This window comes from Gossypium raimondii, chromosome 5 (assembly GCF_025698545.1).
Source record: "Gossypium raimondii isolate GPD5lz chromosome 5, ASM2569854v1, whole genome shotgun sequence".
NCBI lineage: Eukaryota > Viridiplantae > Streptophyta > Magnoliopsida > Malvales > Malvaceae > Gossypium > Gossypium raimondii.
This window is the reverse complement of record NC_068569.1, coordinates 6586514-6598950: the sequence shown is the minus strand read 5'-3', so window position 1 is coordinate 6598950 and position 12437 is coordinate 6586514.

The window sequence follows — 12437 nt, the reverse complement described above, 5'->3', positions numbered from 1 at the left end:
AGAGGAGGTGTTATTTGTATATTTTGAGTAGTTTCTACAGATAATTTTACAGTATCTAAAAGCGGAACACCATATAACTGTTAAGATTTAGGAATTGCCAGCCTAAATGACCTAATAGGATTCGGATCTCCGACCTAGAAGAAGAATATTCGTCTACATGCATAGTTCGCTAGGGATCTCGTTGGAATGCTAGATGTTCGCAAAGATAGTTCACAACGAGAGCTCGCATAAGCCTCACAGGAATGAGGTCACGAGCTATGTCCGTAGAAGGAATCGCAAGCCCTACAAGGGATCTCCGCTCGTGACTAGCAGGTATGAGGCTCGCTTGGGGAGTCAATCCCATGATCAGAAATGACCGCATGCTCCGCAGACATGCGTCCAATAAGCTAAGGGATGTCCAGAGAATGTCAGTACCATCAACCCCGAGACCGAGACAAAATAATAGACCCTATTGTGAACCATAATATTAGCAGTAGGAACATGTATAAATACCCCTGCATTTTTTTTAATACGATACGAGAAAAATATTACTCTGCAATAACTAAGTTCAAAGCTGCTGCAAGGCAAACTATACATAATTGACTAATTCTAGTTATGCAATTAAAATTGTTTAATATTTGTCCAGATTTGTTGCTGTAAAATTACGAAATTTAATATATATTAAAAGAGTATATTAAAATCCAGATTAGGCTACATGAATATATTTGGTTCATTAAATAAATGATGATGAATTTTGAAATTGCATAATAATAATAAAACTAAATTTGATTAATTTTAACATTTTTAATGAAATTTATTATTTATTATTTACAGACAAATAATTTAATCTATTTATTTTAATGATATTAATTTCTTTATTTCAAATAAATTTAAAAATATTTAATTTTTAATTATATTATAATTATAAAAAAAAGAGTACATATATATATATTACATTTTTTAAATTCAAAATTTATTACTTTAAGGCCAATAATAACATCATCTTCTGCAACGATGAGGTATCAGTTATTACATATACGTACTTTGGTTTATTCATGTGTCTAAATGCTTTAGGAGACACTTTATTTTGGATTCCTCCAGCTCTGGCATGCCTGCTTCAATGGAACAGTTGGATTGGAGACGAAATTGGATCGAAAACGAACTTGTTAGCTGCCTCAGTATAGGAACTCCATCCCAAACTACACGAAATGGATTGTCACATGAACCCACAAATTCCTCCACAGAAAGCTTTTAGTGTTGTATTTGTACTGACCTCCATAGCCACAACATGTCACAAGTGGAAGCTCAAACCCTGAAAAATTAATCCAGAATCAGATATGATACTTAAACTCCGATGGTAGTGTCCGATGACCATGTTTTGGGGGTTCAACAAATCGAGAATACCGGTGGTCTGTTGATGTGTGGTGGAAGCTAGGGAGTTTGATTATAGCGGGAATTCTTGGGTTATTTTTGTTTAGAAATAAAGTTTTTTTCCCAAATAATTTGAAGTGAAATTTAAATTATAAAAAAACAACATTGGTTGCTAAATTTGGATGAATTTATATATTTAAATTTTGGGCTAATATTTTCTACGCCACTAATTTAAAAATTAAAATTTTTGAGTGAATTGAGTTTTTCCGTTATGTGAACTCTATAGCTTTTCTCCTATTATAAAAAAATTTAAATCCAAATCTTAATTATCTCATGTCTTATTAATTACTTTTAAATAAATGACCCAGTTTCATTTTGCAATTTTTATAACATATATTATTTCTTTTCATTTATTTGTTGTAAAGTTTAATGACAATTTGAAAGGTAATTGCATTAAAATTGAGTGTATCAACAATGAACAATTTTACTCTAAGGATAAAGAGTTTAATCGATTTTAAATTTTTATTTATCAAATCTATTCCCCGTCATTAGGTGTGCAACTTCTAATTAGTAAGATTATCATAGTTATATAATTTAAACCAAATTTATGAATAAATAAAATATAAAATATTTATTATTAAATTGTTCCTAACAATGTCCAAAATGAGCCTAAGATTGTTGGTGATGACTGGCGGCTGTGTCGAACGATGGAGAAAAAGAAGTCAAAACTGCTTGTATTCGATATTTCTTTCTTTCCTTCGCTGTAAAAGGAAAAACAGAAATAGTAATTTAAGAGGAGATGCCCTTCGCGCGATTGTGTGCGTTGATTTCTTCTATAATTCCGACATAGGTATTGAATAGTTTATAGAGGTGCTCATGGGCCGGGCGGCCCGGCCCGACGGCCTACCTAAAATATGGGAGGGTTTGGGTAAAAATATAGGCCTAAAATATGGGCTTTGGTAAAAAAAGAGGCCCGTTTAGAAACGGGCCGGGCCCCGGGCACCACTTTTTCGGCCCGGGCCCGGCCTGGCCCGATATAATAAATATATTTATTTTTTTAATTTTTAAAATATTTTTAAAATACTTTTTTTAAATTTTTTAAATTTTAAAATATTTTTAAAATACTTTTTTTAATTTTTTTAATTTTAAAATATTTTAAAAATACTTTTTTTAAGTTTTTAAAATTTTTAAAATAAAAATGGGCCGGGCCCGGGCTTATGATTTTTTTCCGGGCCGGGCCTGGGCAAAATCTTAGGCCCATATTTCGGGCTCGGGCCTAGGACCCGGGCCAAAAATTTTTATGGGCCCGGCCCGGCCCATGAGCACCTATTAGGATCCAAATTAAATATTCTAGTTATTCGAATTCGTTTTATTTTATTTTATCTATAGTTACTTTTATTTTTTATGATATAAAAATAATTATTTTATATTTCAAATAATAAAAATAATTTTAAAGTTTTAAAATTACTTTTATTTACTTAAAAAATATTATATTTAAATTATTAAATAATATCCAACCCCCATAAAACAAAGCTCATTTTAATCAAACTTATTAATATAAAGAAATTAAAAATCAAATCGAATTATGATAAATAATTAAAAAATTTAAAAATATCAAAAATGAAATCCTATAGTCCCACACTTAAGTCATAAATTTTAAACCCTAATTAAAAAAAACCAATAAGCCCTACGGCCCACTCGAAATATGGGAGGGTTTAGGTAAAAATATAGGCCCGAAATATGGGTTTGGGAAAAAAGAGGCTCGTTTAGAAAACGGGCCAGGCCTCGGGTAAAATTTTTTGGCCTGGCCCAACCCGAACCGGCCTGAAAATGATAAATATATATTTTTTATTTCTAAAATACATTTCTCAATCTCATTAACCCATTTCCCCCATTTCCCATTTTCCCCTCTTCCACTGTTTTAATATACTGTTATAAATATATTGTTATAAAATTTGTATTATATTGTTATAAATATACTATTTTAATATACTGTTATAAATACTACACCTGTATTTTTTATGTAATATACTATTTTAATATACTACACCTTTATTTTAATTACTAGTATTGTTAAATTTGTTGATATGATATTTCATGGGCAAGGGTTCTACTCTAAAATAAAAATAAAAATTCTTTTTTTAACTCTTTATAATTTATAAATTTTAAAATAGTAAAGGTAAAATTACACTTTGCCCCTCAAATGATAAAAAAAGTTAATTTAATCTTTTAAAAATTATAAAAATATAGGCTATTAAAATGGTAAAATTATTTTTATATATATAAAAAATGGGCTGGGCAGGGCCCGAGCTTAGTTGTTTTTCCCCGAGCAGGGCCAAGAAAAATTTTAAGCCCATATTTCGGGTTGGGCTCAATCTTAGGAAGCGGGCTGAAATTTTTCTAAGCCCGGCCCGGCCCATGATCACCCATGTACCGGAAAACACACTTTTTTTTTTCCCTTTCCCTGGTTGCCGGAAGTTGCTACATGCTAATGGTGAAGTTTGTGAAAAAATAAAACTAGAGGACCACACGACTGAAGACTGGCTACCACCGAACTAGACAATGGAGTTGACGCAGAGGAGGAATGATAAAGAATGCAAGATTAATGTAAATTAATTTATATTGTCGTGGGATATATATGTAGTATGATAAATGATCAGCACAGTTTTAGAAAAATAATAAAATTAATACAAAACTTTTACCTCAAGATTTTTAATTAATAACTGTAAAATAAATTATAATTATCACAAAATTTTCCTATATTTTATACATAGAGTTTTATTTAATTAATAAATCTATTTCAAAAATTAGTTTAACTTTATTAATTAATAAGTATAGATCAAATTATATTTACTTTTAAAGTTAATTTAGTAATATCAAGGAAAATAAATGGTACTTTCATTGGTTCAAAATTTTTCAAACTCGTGCTTTTATATATATTAATTTCTAACGTCACATGTGTTGCATATGATTTTATACATTTAATATTTAATTATTTTTAAAATATTATATTTTTATTGTAGTAATTAGCATAAAATAATATTTCTTATTTTAATTATTGAATATAATTAAAATATATTAAGTTATCAATTCAAATATTATATTATAAACTTCTAAATTATAATTAAAGCATCTTTAACATATTTAGCATTTAATATAATTTTACTTTATGTAATTAATGTAAATAAACATTATTTAAAATAGTAATTAATTGACATAATTAACTATCAATTAAGTGATAATTAAAATACTTAGAATTCTTCGGCTAGCTCTGGGGGCCAGAGCAGCCGGGAGCAATGAAAATCCTAAGCTGGAATGTTCGTGGTTTGGGGAGACCGCGAACAGTCAATAGGCTCAGGAATAAATTGAGAGCCATAAATCCCTGTATTTTGTTTCATATGGAGACAAAATTAAGTTCAAAACGAATGGAGGGAATACAGATGAAATGTGGTTTTGAGAATGGAATTGATGTAGGGGCTGTGGGTACTAAAGGAGGTTTATCATTGGGGTGGAAAGGTAATTCTTTGGTGCAGCTTAAAAGTTTTTCTTTGTTTCATATTGATGTTGAAGTTCATGATAATGAATGTGGTAATGTTTGGAGGTTTACGGGGTTCTATGGAAACCCGAATGAACGGTATAGGACCGCTTCGTGAGAGCTTCTTCGTCAGTTGAATCATGATCAATCTATCCCATGGGTGGTTTTGGGAGATTTTAACGAGATTGCGAGCTCTTTTGAAAAGAAGGGAGGACATCTTCGTTCAGAGCGACAAATGAAGGATTTTCGTGAGGCGTTGGAGGATTGTAATCTTATGGATCTTGGCTTTACTGGTAGATGGTTCACATGGGAGCGAGGACGAATGGTAGCTACAAATATACGGGAACGGTTGGATCGTGGGGTTGCAACGTTGAATTGGGTGAATCTATTCCCTGGGTATCGGCTTGTACATTTGAGTCATTCCTTTTCTGATCACTGCCCCATATTGTTGGATACTTTGGGAGTGTCAAAGAATAATGTAGGCAGTTTTGGTAAGCTTTTTCGATTCGAAGCCAAATGGTGTTTAGATGGCTCTTTTGAGGAGATGATCAAAACGTGGTGGGATGAGAAGTCTGGCAGTGTTTTGGGCAAATTGGAGGATTTGGGGTATCATTTACTTAGGTGGAGTAGGGCTACTGACAGGGAAAAGAAAAGGTGTAGAACTGATTTAGAGGATAGATTAGCTAAGCTGTATTCTCAAGATATTTCTGAAGAGGTGTTAGCTGAAATTACGAAGGTCCAAGTGGAGCTTAATCTGGAAGTTGATAAGGAAGAATTATTCTGGGAGCAACGGGCACGTGTGAACTGGCTAAAGAATGGTGATCGGAATACAAGCTATTTTCATAAGGTTGCTGTGCAACGTCATTTTCGGGGTAGAATTCAGGAGTTGCAAGATGATCGTGAGAGGACAGCGAGTTCGCATGAGGAGCTTCTTCAGATTGCAAACGAGTATTTTGGTAATCTTTTCACTGCGTCGGATATAGGATGGGATGAACATCTATTTAGTTTAGTGGAGAGAAAGGTCACGGATAGTATGAATGATGAATTACTGAAGGTTTTTACTAAAGAGGAGATTGATTACGCAGTTAAGCAGATGGCGCCGTTGAAGGCACCTGGGGTTGATGGGTTCTCAGCAATTTTCTTCCAAAGGTATTGGCATATCGTTGGCTCGGAGGTCTCACAGTTTTGTTTATCTATTTTGAATGGTCAGGCTGAATTCGGTGATCTTAATAAAACGCGTATCGTTTTGATTCCGAAAATTGATAAACCAAAAGATATGTCACACTTTAGGCCCATAAGTCTGTGCAATGTTGTTTATAAAATTATTGCAACAGTCTTGGTGAATCGCATGAGGGGAATGCTGGGGTTTTGTATCAATGAAGCGCAATGGGCATTTATCCCAGGAAGACTTATTTCGGACAACGTGCTGATTGCCTACGAGATCCTTCATTCTCTAAAAATGAAGAAGCGCGGTAAGAAAGGCCATTTTGCACTAAAGCTTGATATGATTAAAGCGTATGATCGTGTTGAATGGGATTATTTGGAAGGTATGATGAAGCAGTTGGGTTTTCATATGGATTGGATTATTCTTGTTATGCAATGTGTTTGTTCTGTTTCTTATTCTGTCAATCTGAATGGTTATAATGGTGAATGGTTCTCCCCATCAAGAGGGTTACGACAAGGAGATCCTCTAAGTCCCTACTTATTTCTAATTTGTGCCGAAGGTTTTTCGACACTCATTCGTGAGGCCAAAATTAAAGGACGAATGGTAGGTGCACCTGTTGGTAGGGAAAAATTTGTAATAAACCATTTATTCTTTGCTGACGATTGTATATTATTTGGAGATGTGTCTAGTGAAAGAGCTGGGGTTGTTAGAGAAGTAATATGTGAGTATGAGATGGCTTCAGGGCAACGTGTAAATTTTGAAAAATCCCTCATCTATTTCAGTGCAAATGTGGAGTCAAGTGTTAAAGAGGAGATTATCAACATGCTAGGTGTTAGGGTGGCTTCCAATCCCGAAAAGTACCTAGGTTTGCCTATGATGGTGGGGAGGAAGAAAAAGTGGGCTTTTGCCAGTTATGTGGATCGATTTAGAAAAAGGATTGAAGGGTGGAACTTGCGCTATTTGTCGATGGGGGGCAAGGAGGTCTTTATTAAATCAGTTTTGCAGGCATCTGCAATTTATGCTATGCAATGCTTTCTGTTGCCTAAGACTTTATGTCAAAAACTGGAGGGTATTATGAACAGATTTTGGTGGATTAATAATAAATCAATGTAGGGCATTCATTGGAGTAATTGGGAAAAACTATGTAAGCCAAAATGCTGTGGAGGTATGGGATTTAAAGATTTGTTTCTGTTTAATAAAGCTTTGTTGGCTAAACAGGTTTGGCGTTTGTTATCTTGTTCTAATAGTTTATTAGCCAAGGTGTTCAAAGCCCGTTATTATCCTCACTCAGATATTTTATCAGCTAAGGTAGGATCTTACCCTTCATATACCTGGAGAAGCATTTGTAATGCGCGTGATTTAATTAGAGATGGGCTTCTATGGCGAGTTGGGAGGGGTGATTGCATTAACATATGGAATGATCCATGGCTACCTGGAAAGGAGAACAACAGAATTCAAGGTCAGAACATTCGAACTACTTGGACAATGGTTAATCAATTAATGGATATGGAGGGCAATACCTGGGATAGGGAGCTTATTCATAAGTTATTTGATGATAATACAGCGGATAGAATTCTATCCATTCCCATTTCTGAAAGTAGGTCGGAGGATATTCTGGTCTGGAACTATGAAGGATCAGGGGATTACACGGTGAAGAGTGGTTATCGGGCCCTTATGACAGAGGTGTTACATAGTAGTTCTAATTTATCCTCTACAGATGAGGAATACAAGAATTTCTACACAGATTTGTGGTCACTTAAAATTCCTCAGAAAATCAAAATACATGTGTGGAGGCTGTTTAATAATCTGGTGCCTCACTTTTGTAATCTGGCGCGCCGAGCTCTGGGTGGGGAAAAAGTGTGTCCACTATGTACGGTTGATCTGGAGAATTCTGAGCACTTATTGTGGTCTTGTGAGGTTCTGCAGAATATATGGGCCATGTTGCACGTTCGGCTTCCTCCGACGGATGCTTCACTGAGCCAAAAGGACAAATTTGTTAAAACATTTATAGAAGCTGATGTCCGCCATAAAAATATCATAGCTATTTCATTATGGAGCAACTGGTTTCATAGAAATAAGCTTGTGCATGAAGGGGTCAAAGTTTCGAGGCATGAAATGGTGGGTTTTATTAGAGGATATGAACAGGAAACCTGGCTGAGCCATGAGATCCCCTGCTTTATTACCGGATCTGAGATTAATGAATTGTGGAGGCCTCCGGATGTGGGTATTATTAAGATTAATTTTGATGCATCTTTTATCAAAGATAAGGGTTAGCCACTACAAGCAGATTATTGCTAGAAATTATAAAGGTGATGTTATTGGGCGAGACTTATCTGCTTGAAAACATTTGCACCCTTTTGTGGCGGAGGCACGGGCTTGTGAACGTGCTTTAATATTTTCGAGAAACATGCGTTTTCAGCGACTGGTTGTGGAAGGTGATTCCCTAACTGTCATCAAAACCGTCAGGAGAAATGAAGCGGATAAATCGATTATTAGACCGATTATATGCCATATCAAACAAATGAACAGTTTTTTTACAGAGATTACATACTCTTTTGTGCATCGTGCGGTTAATGAGGCAGCCCACCTTCTGGCGATGGAAGGTCGAAGAAGAGGCGGTTGTGGGAGTTGGGATGCCGATGTACCGGAGTTGGTTCGGTTGGTGGTGTGGAAGGATCGGTCAAACTGGGAACAGATGGCTTAAGTATGTTGATGTTGGTGCTTTGATTTTTTGGAGAAGGTTCGTTGTAATCTCCAGGTTTCTTCAAAGCTTTGCTCCCTTTTCGTTTTATTTCCTTTATTCTTGAGCTTGAGGAGAGCAACAAAATTTGGTCATAGGGATTGAAAAGTCGATCTTCTTTGGTTTTGGCGTTTCATCTTGCTTTTCTTTTCTTTTATTTTGGACGATACTATCTATGCTTTGTTTTATGAGGGACAGCTGTTGTTTGTCATTTATTATTGTCTTTGTGTCGAGATTTTTTAGTTTTTGCTAGCAGTGCTATTTAATAAGAACCAGTCTATTATTACAAAAAAAAAACTTAGAATTCTACTAAAATAATAACTCTATTTTACATCAATAAAATTAGCACAATTCAAAAAATAAAATAAAATAACATATTTTTTTACATAAAAATTTTAACTACTAATTATAATTATAATTATCACAATATTTTTCCTATATTTTATACTTAGAATTCTATTAGAGTAATAATTCTATTATAAAATTTGCACAACTTTGTTTATTTAACGATTGTAAATTAAATTATAATTATTTTTAAATGTATGATTATCATAACTACTATTTTACGTCATCTTTTAATTATTAATTATAAATTAAATATTATAATTATTTTTAAATGCCAATATCGTAATATTATCAAAAGGTATTCTCATAGGTTCAAAAAATTTCAAACTCGTGCTTTTATATATATTAGCTTTTAATGTCACATGTTTTACATATGATTTTATACCTTTAGTATTAATATTTAATCAAATTTTAAAATATTCTATTTTAATTGCAGTAATTAACATAAAATAATACTTACTATTTAAATTATTAAATATAATTCAAATATATTAATTTATCAATTCAAATAAATTCAAATCATAATTAAAATATTTTAACATATTCAACATAAAATATATTTGTTTAGAAATTCTTTATCATATTGAAATTTTATAGTAATTATTTTTATTAAAATATAAGTTATGTATCTCGTGTAATTATAATTTATACTACTAAACATGATATATGAGATGATAATATAATTGCACTTTATCAACCAAACTGTCTAGAGAATTACAATTCTTTGTAGTTATAACAGAGTGTAATTAATACATTAGTAATTACATTTTCATCCAATTACTTTGCGATGTCCAAACAAACCCTAAATGTTTCATAGAAGTTTATTATTAAATTTGTTTATTTTTTTAAATGTCAAATATCCTATTAGATCTATTCATGAGTCAGATTATCCGTTTAAATTCAAAGGTTAGCCCAGCAATTTAGGAGGCTAGGACAGAAATATTGATCCCGAAAAATTGGTTTAGGAAAAATAATTAGACTAATTTAAAATATGAATTGAGCTTGTGCTTAAGATTCAAAGCTCAAACTTTATCCGACCGATTTTCTAAGTTTATAGTATAGTATATTATGTATTTTATAAAACATAAAAATTAATATATAATAAATTAATGTAAATAATAATAAAAATGTTGCCTATATATAAAATCTTAATAAATGAAAATATAACAAATATTAAAATAAAAATAGCATAAACATTTTTAAAAATAAAATAATATGGACAAACCTAAAATAAGTTTAGGCTAGCCATTTACAAATATGAGTGTGATTGAGCAAAGTTTTTGGCCCATATTTGAGATTGGACCAAGCTTAAATAAATATAAAATGTGTTAATATCATGTTTAAATCTAGCTCAAAGTCAACTTGACTTTGGCCGTGAACACATTTACATCTGACTAGCTTTCATATGTATAATTTTTTTCATAAATTATTCAAATGCTTTCCAAAAAGAATGATTATATTTAAATAATTCGAGAAAAAGACGGATAAATATTTATTTTTTATGCTAAGTGGCATTTATAATCTTTTATTTATAATTACTTGAGGTTACTTTTTTAATTTTTCATTTCTACATTATGTTAATAAAAAATCAATTAAGTTTTATTGTTAATGGTTTTCATCATTGATCACGTTGACCGTTAAAATCAATTGGCGTACTAATATGATGATGACATGTGACAACTTATAATTTAATATTATATTTTCTCATAAAATGTTAAAATTTAAAAAATTATATAAATTTTAAAATTTATAAAAAATCATAAAAACTTATTGTAAAAACAAAAAAATCTAATAAATTATAAAATAATAAAAACATACTAAAATATTTAAAACTTCCTATAAACTTATAAAATTATTAAAAAATCATAAATACTTATAAAATTATAAAAATTCTATAAAAGTTCTAAAATATTAAAAATATATAAAAATGTGGTTCCTCTGGTTAGAAATTAAACTCTTGAAATTAAAATGAATATGTAACCTAGACTGACCATTGGATAATGGGAATAGTCGTTAAAAATAATGTTGTTTGAGTTGGATCAAAATGACTGGTCGAACAAATTGCAATGGGAATTGACAATGCTAACGATCTGAAGAAAATCATTGAATCTGTCGACTTGGAACGAGTACAAAAAGGTTGAACCGGACTTATTGGTATTTTTATTATTTTGAATTTTTAGTGTTTTATTTAATTGAGCTAGATAGACTGGTCAAGCTGGTCGGATCGATGAACCAATGGCTTGATCAATTTGACTATCAATTCGGTTTTGAAAACTTTAGTCAAAATATTTGACATTGACATATGCTAATATTTGCAACCGTTGGATAATAAAATTTTGATTTCTAGTTGTACCAAAAATACTTTACATCATACAATATTTAGCAAACAATTTTAAACTTTTGAAGGTCTAAACTACTATACAGTACATACAAAATTGGAAAAAAAAAATAAAAATAATATTTTATCAATAAAAAAGAGGGGTCTTACAATTATTGTTTTACTCATGAAAGATCTAGAACATTTTATTCAACATGAAAATGACCCTAACGATCTGACAACTATTCTCGTTATCCAACCGTTGATCTGATGTTATGTGCTTATTATTAATTTCTAATTTCTTTTAAATTTTTAATATATTATTTATAAGTTTTGGTGATTTTTTTATAAAATTTTAAATGTGTTTTATTAATTTTATAATTTTTAACTAATTTATTAGTATTTGTATAATATTTATAAGTTTTTTATAAATTTATATTAATTTTAATTTTTAATAAATTTTATAAGAAAATATAATATTAAACCTAAAGTGTAACAATATAATTTGTCGGTCAATTGGTTTTAGGAATTGGTTTTTTTAGGTTTTTCTTAAGTGAGAAATCAACAAAGTCGGTGCTAGTTTCAAACAAAATTCAAAACCTTACTCGAGTCAGTGCGTTCAGAGCATCAACCAAACGATATTAATATGCAGAAATGTTTGTCAAAAGCCTGAAACCGGGTTACTCGACAAAGTTCAAAAGCTTGCTCGTGCATAAGCTTATCAACACTGGCTGATGTCCCTGCAGAGCTGCTTGTATCTTTGCTGGTTATTTGACAAATTGAAAGGTTCAAAGTTCAAATCCAATGGAACATCACAGGTCGCAGAGAGAAGCTTGCACATCAGATTTAAAAGAAATGCTTTTTTCTCAACCTAATGGGAGTGAGGTGAATGAAGCTCCCAATGGACGCAAACGAAAAGCCCGCACTCCAACCCTAACCCCGGAGGAAAAAATAATGAAAAATAACGAGGCTGATAAAATTTATA